Raw genomic sequence first — 11,913 nt, forward strand, 5'->3', positions numbered from 1 at the left:
TATACATCTTAACCAATACAATACCAACCTTAATAGTTAGAAACACACAGGATTTTCATTTTCATTTAATAAAAAAACTAATAACTGTCACATCTGGTGAACTGATCACGAGGCTCTGAGGTCTTTGTTACTCCCCTCTCTGCTGGGTTTGCAAACGCAAAGTAATCTGACCCCTAACCAGTAATCTAATCACTAGTAATCTTTGCCTTTCTCTCCTGCAATCTGAATAAATCCAATCTTCAGACAGAACATCTTCAAACAAATCAAATCTCTGTGTAATTTCAGCTCCACTCTAATAAAATCACCACACTCGTTCTCATGTATTTTTTTCCGTTTTGGGGGCTTGTGTTGTTTTCATTTCTAACAGCCTTATTTTGCAAAACTTAATTTTAAAATGTGCGTGTAAGGGTCTGTGTGTGTGTGTGGTAAAGCAGTGACTTTAAACTGCAGATCAGCACGGAAACATCACCTTTTGAGTCATTGCAGTTCACACAGAACCCATTTGCATCTGTACTTTTGTACAGAAGCTGTGGCGATCCCAGTGGAGCTTCCATGGAAAGATTAACAGCATGCAAAAAATGTGTCAGCACACCAGCCTCAACTATTTTCAATGTACTGAAGAACTTCTGGGTCACGCATGCACAACATGCTCATTTTAAAAACAGCTCAAGGAAAGAAAAAGTGCAATAATCAAGCTTCCCATAAAAGTTCAACATCATTCAAGAGTTCAGTTTGTGAGGTTTTGAGATCTTGGTAGATTATTTCTGTTACTGTGGACACACTCAACGTAGCTGTTTCTAGTCTTTAGGTTGAGCTGAGCTAGCCAATCCTTTAAAGATCGTGTTTCAGGCACCCATCCATCTTAGAGGTAGTCTTATCTGTAGGACAACTTGTGTTGCTGAACTGGAAAGAATCTGCTGTTTTTTGGTGGGGGGTTGCCTGCCTGCAGCATCATCAGTGAGCTTTTTCTCCTAAGTGCAGAATCCTTCTCATTATGTGCTGACAAACGCAGCTCAAATTAACTGAGAGGATTCAGATGAATAATTGATTCGGGTTTGATGTGGGATTAGCAGACATGTCAACAATCACACATGTTCCCCTCCTCTCTCAGGCTGTTTGCTGCTCAGAGAATTTCATCCCCTTTACCAAAATCCCAATTACAGCTTTAGTTTGCGGCCATGCCTGTTTAGGAAAATCATCTTTAACTACTTTGTGATTTTTTTCGTCATGCTACATGTTTGTAGATGTTTTTACTGATGTTTTTACTTCTGTCTAAGTGTGTGGAAACGATGAAGTCACTGACAACAAATCGGTGTACCCAGCAAAAAAATTAATAAAAAGAAATCAGAAACATAATGATTGATGAATCACTCACACGACAACAACATTCAAGGAATAACCAAGGAATGAAAAGTGCAGTTCCTCTAATGGCCACTGGAGGCTGGCACCAAAAGTAAATCGAGCTCATAGACAGAATAAAACATGATGGATGGAGCTTCCAGGTGGGGAATATGAAGCCAATGCAGAAGATAGTTAAACCTGCAACCTACCTGAAGGCCACCAGATGGCGATAGCTGTGGCTGATAAAAGACTTCCAGTCCTATAGAAGTCTATAAGAAAATGGCTTTCTCACTTGACCTCTGTCAACACTTTCCTGATGTGTTTGTGGGCTCAGTCATTCATTTTGGATCATGCTGAAAAGAAAATGAAATCGATTTTGTACTTTTGGTCATTCTATGTTTCAGAAAGAATGTTATTATTATAGACCCTGTGCACGAGAAAATGCTAACTTCCTGGTTTGAGACCGGATGTGGGGTTGTACATTTCCAGTAGCTTTACTTTGCGGTCAATCGCTACTGTGAAGATATACTCCAAAATCATGTCCAAAACTCGAAAACGGAAAGTTGTGTCATAAAAAAATCTAATGATCAATTTTGACGTTTAAAGAGTTTAGATCGATCAGATGTTTACATCACTCAACACAAGCAGAACTGCATTACTGCAGAAGACACATCGTCCACATTCAGAAGCACATCTCTGTATAGTGACTGGTCTTATGATGTAAACAGACAAATGTTCAGCATTCAAACTACAGGTGAAGAATAGTCAAACCAGATGTTTCCCCCGTTATGTCGATATCAGCTAGTCAAGTACACACCTACACAGCATGTCAACAAACCGTGAAAAAAACCCACACACAAAATGAATGATTGCTGGTAACATGTACGAACGCTATGTTGTGACTTACCTTAAAAATTACAGCGGTCCCTCGCTATAATGCGGTTCACCTTTCACCTCGCTGTTTCGCAGATTTTTTAGTGCAAGTTTGCATGATTATTTTTTTTACGTCACATTGTGTCCTGCGTCCTGATCGCTGCAGACGATCTCCTCCGTGACGTCTCTCCTGTACAGTACAGAATCGCTGCATCGATCGCTAGCAGTGTGACTCTGAGGTGCAGTACTGTATGTCCACGATGTCCACGAAACGTTTTGCACCGTCAATAAATAAAATTGGCTACTTGATTTCACCTTGATTTCACCTTGATTTCACCTTTCGCTGGTTATTTTTAGAACACAACAAAACGAGGGACCGCTGTTTACAGATACTGAGAAATATAACATTTGAATCCTTTTTCTCTTTTGCTCTGAGGCGCAGGGAAAAAATATCGACAAGTCAATGAACATCATTTACAGATATATTGGGTAAATGCCCGAGACATCTATAGAAATGTAAATCACTGCTTGATTCATTCATTTGCTTAACTTGTTTTGGACCGTAAACAGGGCGCGAATAGGACACCGGAAACAAAGCTCCCCACAGGAGTTTCCGCACTGGAAGTAGCATATGCTAACGTGCACATAGTCAATTCCCATTGGCTAACGACTTATAGCTGACAAGTTGTTAGCCAATGAGCAACACTCACTCATCCTTATCACCTGTTTTTTTAAACTAAAATGACAAAGTTGAAAATGCACATTTTAAACAAGACTTCAGAAACCAATGGATGAACATTCATACAACATTCAGACGTCGTTACTTGTGCCGTGCTTATTTAGATGAAGCAACAATAATGACGCGAGGGCAGTAAATCTGAAGTATTTCACAGTAATTCATTTCACAGCAACATAAACGTGTAACACAATCAGACGTAGAGTGACTTTCATCCAAGCAACGAATTCATTCTGATGACTGTGGGTCAGCTTTGCATGACAGTCCTCTGGGAGCCTGAAACACACAGGTGAGACGTTTCACTTCTATAAGTCGGGGGCTAATATCAGGGTCTGTAAACTACAGTGAAAATGTGGCTTCACACAGACAGAGGAAGAAACACTTCTTTAAAAAAAACAAATACAAACAAAATAATAACAGCTCTAAATCAAGCCTTCAAAACACGACTTCATTGACCAATCAGCTACATCGCGACAGCTATGCCATCTTTTATATACAGCCTATGGGAATGGCATTTCATTACTATAGAGTGTGTGTGTGAACATTTTACACCTCTCTCACGCTATGCAGTGTTGCCTCCATTGATGCATCTTTAAATTATGTTTGAGAGAGAGGTAGTTACTCTCTCACACACACACAGTCTCATTATGCATCTCTTACAGATGCTGTGGACCTGATGAGAGTGGTAATATTTGCGGTGTTATGTTATACCACACCTCAGTCAAGCACCCATCAGCACAAGCCTCTGTGGAGACTCAGTGGGGGAGGTAGGGAGGGAAAGAGAGAGGGACGCCATCTTTGTTCTCAAAGCAGCTTTGAGGATGGTTGCTATAGTGATCAGCCTCAAATCTGTCAGTTGATGAAGGGCAGGCACTCTGCTGTAGATGGCACACACACACACACACGCGCGCGCACTACATTCAGTACCTGCAGACGGCGCAGCACTGCATCAGAGGACGCTAAGCTGACCAATAAGCTTCCGCCTTTGACACACACCTCTGGACTGGAGCCAATGGCACCTCCTTTTCCACAGCTGCATTATGACATCAACCAATCAGGAAACATCTTTGGACAAAACAGCAAATCAAAGGGAAGCCTGGGAGACATTTTTATTAAAACAGAGTTGTTGTTTTTTTTTATATAAGACGCCTGAGTCTAATTAAAGTAATGGCAACATTTTTCCCTGCCGTTGTTTTTGTCTGCAGCTGTGGAGAAGTTGTTGCAGCGTTTTTAGTCGTGACTCACTAACCTGACTGAAACTGAACAAAGAAAATAATGTGAGGAGCAGGAAAGGGACAGATATGAACAGGGTGAGAAAGAAAGGGAGAACGATGGGGAGAGCAGGGGGACTCTCCCTCTCCTCTGACCTATATTTACAAACCCCAACTTGCGGAAACCATTGTTTGATGGTGAGTGTGTGCGAGCAGGCAAGCGCAAACCAAAGTGTATGGAGTGTCCTCGCTCTACAGATCTCATATTAGGTCAGCTAGGGTTGTATCAGGTCTGAGCAGACATGCACAACTGAGCGCAGAGCAGCTTTAGCTCGCCAGGGACGGCAGAGCAATAATGAGAAACCGGCTGGAACAGAATCTGCGTCACCTCTCAAGCATTAACCTATATTTTACAGTGAGCATTGACCAACTCAGTGAAGACATGAATGAACTGTCCCACTTTTCCTGCTGCAGTAAATCATATGATGCTGTGACAGAAGGTTGTAGCAAACGTGCCAGCATTTCAAACCCGAGCGTCAAATGATTTCTTAGCCTCCCATCACTGCTCGATCCCTAGTGTGCTCCAGTCTAGTGTGGGAGACATAACGAGCTAAATTTGTTCTACAACAGGGTCCTTCCATTGATTGTATTGATCACTTTCCTGGTCATTACAGTCTTGTGTCATGAAACCAACAAATTCCTGTTTTCCCTCTCTTTGTTTTCCTGCCCTCATGAGTCTTTCTCACTAAGAAGAGCTTGAAAATTGGTGAAGTTCTCCCTGAAAAATGCTAACGACAGGTTAAAGCCCCCAATAGGGCTCCTATAGTTAGCTCTAATGTCTGAGAGTCAAATTTCTTAAGCAATAACTGAATCTAAATAACTGATAGTGGAAATACTTTAACTTAAAACCTCAAACCAAATCTGTCTCATTATCAAAGCTGAATAAAGTCAGAAATGTAAGAGGGATTTTTTTTGTTCTTATGCTTTATGTTGGCTTTGATTTCAGCCATCGACAAATTAAATACTTGATATTCTTAAATTCTTGAGAAACAGTTCTCCAGATTTCATGCTTCAGGTTTGCTAAATGTCCAGTCAGTCATAATTAAAGCCTTTTAAATGTTTCTATAAGTACTGTTATATGAAGAAAACTGCATAAAAAAACTTTTTGAAAGATGGACTGAAGCAATCCTGAAAGTGGATGTCTGAGAGGGTCCTGTGTGTGCGTGCTGGTGTCTCTTGCAATCAGTAAGGAATGTGTGTGTGTGTGTGTGTGTGTGTTTTCTTGTGAGTGTGTGCACACAGCTGCTGCCCTACCAAGGGCCTCCTCTCCACCAACAAAGAACTGGAAGCTGAAGCCACTGGGCAGCCCCCCACCCTCTACTTGCCTTCACCTCCATTCTTCACACAGAGGTCAGGTCAAAGTTCAGCATGTGTGTGTGTGTGTGTGTGTGTGTGTGTCGATGTGTGTGTGCTCTGGGGGTGTCCTCCAGCTCCCTGTGCCCTCACATTGTCATGGCTACAGAAAAGCAGCTGAACTGAGATCAGCAGAGCTACTTCACAGCCTCTCTCTTCGTTTAACACAGTGTGTGTGTGAGATTCTGTGAGTTCGACGGCGACGCCCGAAGCCGACAGAAAGACGCAGGCCGCTCAAGGAGAGACGGAGCAATGAGCCACAAGCAGGCCGGCGCAGGCGCATGCGTTTGTGTTGTTAGCGTCACATATTATCTGTTTTTCTGTGTGTTTTTATGCTGGCGTGACGGTCAACTGTGGGTGCAACTGTCACATCTTCTCATTTTCAGGCCCCTCCCCCCACACTCACACACACTGCTCTCCCCACAACTCAGGAGAAGCCAGAGAGCTCTGTCTTTTGTGTGTGCTTGAATTGATTGTGGCATGATTGGCGCCTTAAGGGAAACCTGATCGGGACCACTAAAAATACCTCTTCCTGCCTCACTGTGAGAGCCTGTGACATCACATCCTGTCCTTATGAATGAACACTGTAGCCCTGATAGATCTTTCTCCTGACTAATTTCCTTCCTTTTCTTCCAGCCTTAATTCTTTCATCTCCGATGCAGTAAACAGCTGCACACTTTAAATCTCTCTCCGTCTTAACAAACAGATACTGAGCTTTTCTTTTCCTTCAGACGGCATCATGTCATTACCCTTACAAAGCCTGCCCTGTTAAGGTTTAGTCAACTTATTTAGAGATAAACATTTACTGAAAGACCAACTGTAAACGCAGCATTAGCGTATTATCAGTTTGAGTAAGCAGGTACCTGATAACGAAGCTGGCCAGTTTCTGTCTCTGTCCTTAGCTAACTTGGAGCTGGTGACCACCAGATGATTGCTAGTTGTGTCTTTGAGCGGTTTGGTGTTGGACAGGAGAGCGGGGACAAAGCAGTAAAGCAGAGGTACGTAAAACCAAAACAATCAGCCGAAAGACATGAAAACACTGTGTACAGCATTGGTGGGAACGGCACAGGTTCATATGTGTATGAATGTAGTGGTAATATTACCCCTATTGAAACATGCATCCCATAAAGCCCCCAAGGCTTCCCAAGCTTACCTCAGAACATGACAGTAAAAATGAACTATTTCAAAGAACCAGGGCACATTGATGAGAAGTGGGCTATTGGACAAAGATAAACTCATGGGAAAAAGGCTTTTGCAGGACTAGACCTCTGTGGCATGAATATTATTTCTGGGAGAAAAAAATATTTCATCCTACTTTTCAAGAGCTTGAGCATCCCTGATGATATATCAATCAATAAATGTGCCTTGCACCAGAAATTGCTTTGTTGCCTCAGGGTAATATTGTGCTATAAGGGTACGAGAATATCACAGTTTTCTGTATATACTCATGTTGTAGTTGTAGTAGAAAACAAGCAGTTGGTTCACTATTTTAATTTCATTTTAACAAATAAAGTTAATTTTCATATAAACATTTAATCGAACAACTAAATTGTGTGTGCGTGCTCATGCATGCAAGGGTTTGTCTTGCCCTGACCTCCTAACTGTTTCTCCAACTTGATTCTGGGGTCCACTCTCAGGCCTGATTTAGACCGTACTCACTGAGGGAGTGAGCCTCACTCTCCGAACACATTAATTGACCTTTTCCTTTCCATAAAAAGTTCTTGTCAACATTTCCTGTACGTTGGTACAAATTTATGTTAGCACCTACTGACATATCCCACCACTCAGTGTTATCGTGTTAGCCAAATCCCTGCTCCCGCACACCTGATTCAAATGATCAGGTATATATTTAAGACCCCAAAATATTTCAGTAAATGAAATAAATCTAAATCTGTCTTTATACAACCAAATATACTTCTTCAGGTAATCATGTAAGTGCACATAGTTTTATACAAGGATCATATTGCTGCGTCCCACGTGGATGTGATCCCTGAAAGGATAGCTTAACCCACAGGTCAAAGGTCGATTCTTCTTCTATTCTCCATTTTACCAAACTGTGACGTGTCCTATGTCATTAAATAGATACAAATAAATAAATCCAAAATTTGAAGGGACAGTGCAATAACAAAAAGTCTGCTCTTATTTGATCCTTTTTTATTTTACCAAATCACCTTAAGGTCTGCTGCCTGCACAGCACTCAGGTCAGTCTATAGGAGCTCTGTTGCTCCACCAACTGGCGACAGCAGCATACTACACAAGTTAGATCATCCACCAATTTCATGGTTCCACGCCCACAGCTCTGCACAGACACACAGCAACACATGTGTATCCCCAGTGGACGGCTGGACACACACACACGTACACACAGACAGTCCATTTGTCTGAAGTGGCAGGTGTTGCCGGTTATTGCCACCACTTTCCTGCTGTACCCCCACCATCGGAGTCCCCTCCTTCTTCTCCATCCCTTTACCTCTCTTCTTTCTTTCTTTCTCTCTCTGTCTTCTTCTCTGTCTCTGACCTGCTCCCTTCGTCTCGCCTCAGCTTTTCATCTCTCTTTTTCTTCACGGGCAATGAGGAGTTTTAGATGCTAATGATATGCCCTCTCTCAACAAAGGGTTGGAGGCCCCCTCGGAGAGCCTCTTTGGACACACACACACACCAAACACCAGCTGTTCTCTGCTGGCCTCTTATTACACAGACCCCCTGAAAGATTTAGCTGTTCTCGCTTTTTTTTCCCGTTTCTTTTTTCTTTTTTGGGACACGCAGACAAATACACCAGCACGCATGAATAAAACACCACCCTAAATTTTCCATGCTCATAATATTTATGCAGTTCTATCAAATTTCGGGTAAAATGAAATCGAGCTGGCAGGTTCTACAGGAAACACGTTTTTTCTTCATCGCTTTCGGTCTCCTGGTGTGAATAATTGATGACTGGGAACTGATAATGGAAGAAAATGTGTGTGTGTTTGTGTGTGTGATGGACACACACCATCTGCTGACACACACATGCACTACACTTGCACACGGCCACTGTACACACAGGGGCAGGGATCGTTAACATCTGGCACAGATGGCCATCTTGAAAGCACACTGAGCTGCCACCCTCGTGAGCCAGACATCCGGGTACACTGGTTTCAGCCCAGCGTAGGGCCGCACATAGTAGGTACACATCATAATAGAGTAGAACACAATGTTTTATTCACCCATGATGCTACAAAGAAATCATTAACCTCCCTATCATAAAATGTTATCACTTTATTAATTACAGGAAGTTACATTTCCTACTAAAAGGCAACTGTAACATGGCCCCAATGAGATTCTCTGGAATACCGCTTTTAGAAACACTGTTGTTATGGAACATCTTGCAGCTTTCAGTTCCTGGTACAGCTCAAAAGGAACCAAACCTACATGCAAAGCTGAGAAAAACAAAACAACTTCAGCTTAATTTAAATATGAGTTACATAATGCACAACTCAGTGTTTCCTACTAGACCAGCCTAACTGTTTCATTGCTCAACCTAACACGTTTCCAGTTGGGATTAGTCACATATCACCTTATCCTTAAGAAAAGTACTCTCATCTGTTACACCAACAAGGTATTTATGGTGCAAAAAACGAATGAGTTGCCACGGGATTTATTTATAAATGCAGCAGCATTTATTCATGTACACACAGTCAAGCTAGTGAGCATCAGAATGAGGAAGAAAGGTGATTTCAGTGACTCTGAACAGGGCGTGGTTGTTGGTGCCACACTAGCTGTTCTGAGTATTTTCAGAAAATGATCATCTACTGAGATTCACCCACACGCCCAAGCTCACACGAAGGCAATGGTAACCCAAATAACCACTGGTTTCAACAAAAGTACGCAGAAGAGCATTTCTGAAGCATTTCTGAGTTGGGCTACAGCAGCAGAAGACCACACCAGGTGCCTCTCCTGTCAGCTAAGAAAAGGAAACTGAAGCTTGTGATTGTGTAATAATGTGGGGGATATTTTCACGGGACTCTTTGGATCACTTAGTAACAACCGAGGATTCTTTTAAATACTACTGACCCTTTATGACCACACTTTATCCATCTTTAGATGGCTGCTTCTAACACACAGGTGTCAAACTCCAGGCCTCGAGGGCCGGTGTCCTGCAGGTTTTAGACGTGTCCTTGATCCAACACAGCTGATTTAAAGGCTAAATTATGTCCTCAACATGTCATGAAGTTCTCCAGAAGCCTGTCAATGAACTTATCATTTGATTCAGGTGTGTTGACCCAGGATGTTATCTAAAACCTGCAGGACACCGGCCCTCGGGGCCTGGAGTTCGACACCCCTGTTCTAACAGGATAACATGCCACAAAGCTAAAATCATCTCAGTTGGCTGTACTCAAATGACCTCCACAGTCACCACATCTAAATCCAGTAGGGTACCTTTGGTATGTGGTGGAACAGAAGACTTACATCACAGATGTGCAGCAACTGTGTGATGCTGCTACATGCTAGGGAGGCAGACCTAACATTCATATCATACTTTAGTATATACTCTAAAGTCATTTTACAACATTTCACACATCATCGCTTGATTTTTGACAGACAGGAATCTTTTTTTGAATCTCTGATTATTAAAGCAGCAGAATAAAAAATATGCATATTATCCCACTCATACGGTGAATGATGCATTCAGGGGGATGACAGAGTGCAGGGAATTTCTATTCAAGTTTTGCTTTTAATAATTTATGCAATCAAGACCACAATTCCCCATCAAACTGCCCCTCCACGCCCATTTTCACTTCTGAAATGATACCGGACTTTCCATTAAATAACTCTGTAGGACATTCAGCGACCTCTAATGTACGTCAGCTACACCGGTTCAATATCAGGCACACGAGCAGATATTTATTAAAATCGGGTCAGAATAAGGAAGATGAATTAGAGCCAGACGTATAACATGTTCCATTTCCTCTCAGCTATAATGTGGTCGCTCTGAAAGCACACACTGGATCACACATCCAAGCAGATTGTTTCACATGAAGTTAATGGCAGTGTGACTAACACAGTTGTCTGTGCTGTAGGAAAGAAAATGGGGGAGGGGGCTGGGGGTCAAAACAGAAATGAGACTGCTGCTTACTGTGTCTCACACACACACACTATCTCAGGGTGTCTCCTATCCCTTATGTAACAGCTTGGTAGTATGTTCCAGGTTATCAGCTTACAATCAGATGAGCCAAGAAAGGCGTAACTACCTCTCTCATTCCCTCTTCTTATCCTCTGTCTTTGCCCAGTTTCTCCACTTTCCCCTTCAAGCCTTTCATAACACAGAGGGGTGCGTTCAAGCGCAGGAGTGACAGGAAAGTTGATGACAGAAGTCACAAAGAATTTAGAGAGCTCAAAGCTAAAATAGGCAAAAAAAAAAAAGGGACGCAGAGGTGAAGGAAAACGAATGGTCACATGTGTGCATGTCCGTGTGCATGTGTGACAGAGAGATAAAGATAAAGAGAGAGATTTACAGCCGGTCTGTTTCCTTAAAAGGCAATCCAGTCCAGGTGATTACCTGCATTCCTCAGCCAATGACAGTGCAGGGAGTCATCTACCTGTAAAAGCCCAATCTCCATTTTCTCCTGTCCACTGTGGCCATATCTTAACACAGGGCACACCCACACATACAAAGCTAAACACACATATTGGACATTTTCATATCAGCCTGTGTAGAACAATGACACCAGCGGACGCAGCTGCAAGTGAAGGCCTCACAAAGTGTTTTTACAGTTGCTTACACTGGATTCCTTCCCTGCACATCAGCACAGTCACAGCTAATGCTTGTGTGTGTGTGTGCGTTCAGGTTTATGCAGCAGTGCTAGGAAAACTGCTGCGCCCCTTGACCTACATTTTTGGGGTGTTTGGTAAAATGTAGTTCCCCACTGCTTAGGGAATCCCATGTGTTTGCCTGTAATGCACACACACACAGATGTTTTTACATACATGTAACAGTATACACACACACACACACACACACACACACACACACACACACACACACACACACACACACACACACACACACACACACAAGGCTCTTTTCCCTGTGTCTCCTTAGCTAGTTTCTCTGCTAACGTCTTCCCTCTTTGCCTGCGCTTCCAATAAAAGACACGCTGAAGCAGTAAAGTGTTTTCCACTGTAACCACTTGACAGGAAGTGAATATGTGCCCACATTGAAAAGGGAAACGGGAGTGCAACTGGGTCATAGGTTTGTGCAAATTTCTTGCTTAATACAACAATGCAGAGGGGGGAGAGAAGACTTGGAGGGAGGGAGAAAAGCAGAGAAGGAAAGAAGGGGTGTTTTATTTGGACAGA

Source organism: Rhamphochromis longiceps, linkage group LG4 (assembly GCF_057381845.1).
Source record: "Rhamphochromis longiceps isolate RC_006_pf linkage group LG4, R_longiceps_female_GT1.1, whole genome shotgun sequence".
Lineage (NCBI taxonomy): Eukaryota > Metazoa > Chordata > Actinopteri > Cichliformes > Cichlidae > Rhamphochromis > Rhamphochromis longiceps.